We start from the raw sequence: 2578 nt of genomic DNA, 5'->3' as shown, positions 1-2578 counted from the left end.
TAGGGCTTGGCTTGACCTCTGAGGGCTGCATGCTCTCCAGTAGGGTATTTCTGCAGGCCCAGAGTTCATACTTGATTCACTGCTTACTAAACCAACTTCTGGGCCTGTTCCCACCAAGAAAGTTCCATCTTTGCCTGCTGCCCCTGCCTCAGTACTGGCGCATGTAGCCTGCCCACCTTGTGTCCTGGGGTGTGATGGGAGCAGGGAGTCAACTATGAGCTTGAGGGCTGGGACTGAACTTTCAATTACTCTGCCTGCCTCCTTGCCTATATATGTTTGCCCTTTCCTTGTGATCTTTGATGAGGAAATGCTTTGCAAAGGCACAACAGAGGCTTCATATCAATGTAAGCTTAGTGGAATTGACTGGTGGGGCCTCCTGGGTTTAAGGAATATTAAACCCTTTCTTACTGATGTCCCCCAGTCTTCTGACCCCTTTCCCTGCCTTTCCTTGGGGTAAAGTCAAGGCAGAGAAGGATGGCTGGCCCCCACATTTTGTCAAGAATGATTTTGTTTTTGTTTTTTTGCCATGCCTCACTAATGGGGCCCCTGTGGAAGGGTGCATGTCCAGGTCTGCCAGTGAGGGCCTGGCTGGCCAGGTGGCCACCTGTGGGGTGTCTGTGGAATCCGCTGGTCATGCATGCAGATGTTGGAGAGTTGGTTTGAAACCTACCTGGCTTTCTCTAGCTGTGTGGCCTTGGTCAAATCACAGGCTCCCTGAGTTTCAAGGGTCCCACCACGTGTACAACAGGAGTGATTAATGTCTACTACCTCACAGTCTCTCTGGTTGTGAGCATGGAGAGGGAATGCATGTGGTCAACATAAGGTATGATGGCACGGTGCCTGGCACATTCTGAGAGCTCAGATGTTAAGAGTATTTATTCTAATGTTGAACTTTGCACCATTTGGCCCCTGCCTACCTCTTCTTGCTGCTCTGTCCAGTTTCATTGGCCTCTGCCTGGAATTTGCCCTTCCCCTGTCCTGAGCCCCCAACCTTGTCCTTCAAGATGGGTAGAAAGTCACCTTATGAGAAGCCCTGTGTGACTCCATCCACATTCTCACTTCTATCCACAAATGTGTCTTTACTCCTTCCCCAATAACTGTGCAAGGGCTGTGATGCCTGACTTAATCTGTGTATCTCTAATATCTGCACCCCTGCCAGGGCCTGGCAGGCTTACAGTAGACCCCTAATAAATATTGGATGAATAAGGGAGAGTACATGTGTGTATTTGCTTTTTGAGTGTTGTCTGTGTGTGACTTTGGTGAGTCCCAAGTCTTCACATGCATCTCACAGTGTCTCTAGTGTGTGTGACAAGGGCTTGTTTCCAGGTGTGTCAGATGGTGACTGAGTGTGGGACTCTATCTCTGACAGTTTATGTCTGTTTCTGAGACAAGTGCATGTCTGCGTGGGTCTGTCCGTGACAGCGCATCTGTGGTTTCTTTCTGATGGGGTGGATGTCCGTTTGTATTCCTGTGACAGATTCTAGGTAGATATTTCTGGACAATTTCAGTGACAACACTGTATGTTTGCTGGTTGTGTGTCTGGTTCTATCCACATCTGTTTTTGTGACAATGCCTATCTATGTGGCTCTGTTGCATAAGTATGTCTGCCTTTGGAGCAGTACTTGTGTGTCTCTGGAGCATCTGTGTGTCTTCCTGTGACAGACACGAGGTCTCTCATTTTTGGGACAGTACAAGTCTTCCTGTGACAGTGTGTCTGATGGTGCCAGTATCTTTGTGACAAGTTCTGGTGGTGGTGAGTCTGACATTTCTGTGTCATTGTCACATGGCAACGTAGGTCTATGTGAGTCTCTCTGGAGTGCCTGTCTTTAACAGTGTTTTTTTGGGTGTCATTCTGGGACATAACTCAGGCAGCATGCCGGCCTGACAGTGGATGTCAGTCTCTGTGACAGTACATGTCTGCACGTGTGTCTAGGACAAGTTTACATGAATGTGTCTTGACAGTATGGGTTTTGTGTATATCACATGGTACTTTGTCTTGAGTGCATATCTATCTTCTTGTGGCGTGACACTCTACTGTCTTATTTTTCCCAAATTTGTGACTGAGGGTATTTTGCCACCTGTCTGAGCTCTCTCCATCCCTGTCTCTGCCATTTGGAGGCATACCCCCAAGCCACCATCACTCTGGCTTGCTCCTCACCCCCGCCCAAGATCCACTTCTCCCTGCCAATCCAGATTCTAGACGTGCTGACTGGGCTCGCGGCCAGACCTAGCCAGGTCTGTTCAGGTTAAGGGCGCTCAAAACACCCCACAAGCCTCCGGGCTTGGGAACGCTGACTTTGACCAGTGTGTCCCCCGCGGTGGTGGTCAGAGGGGTTACCCCTCCCAGGAAGCTGGACAGGTTCTTCCGGGATCCCCGGCTTCAGTTTCAGGACAGAGGCTGCCGGTTGCCTAGAAGGCTCTGGTCCTGGGTGCTGAGCATTCTTTGGAGACCGGGTCCTGGGTAGCCACAGGCCCGGATTCTTAGAAGCCGGGCCTGGCATTATCTCCGCGCTATTCTCGAAGCAGCGGCTGCAAACCAACTTCCTAGGAAAGGAGGCGGTGCAGTTATTTTATGAAG

The sequence above is a fragment of the Crocuta crocuta genome, unplaced genomic scaffold (assembly GCF_008692635.1).
Source record: "Crocuta crocuta isolate KB4526 unplaced genomic scaffold, BGI_CrCroc_1.0 scaffold943, whole genome shotgun sequence".
In the NCBI taxonomy this organism is placed as follows: domain Eukaryota; kingdom Metazoa; phylum Chordata; class Mammalia; order Carnivora; family Hyaenidae; genus Crocuta; species Crocuta crocuta.
Note: the sequence above shows the minus strand (reverse complement) of the source record.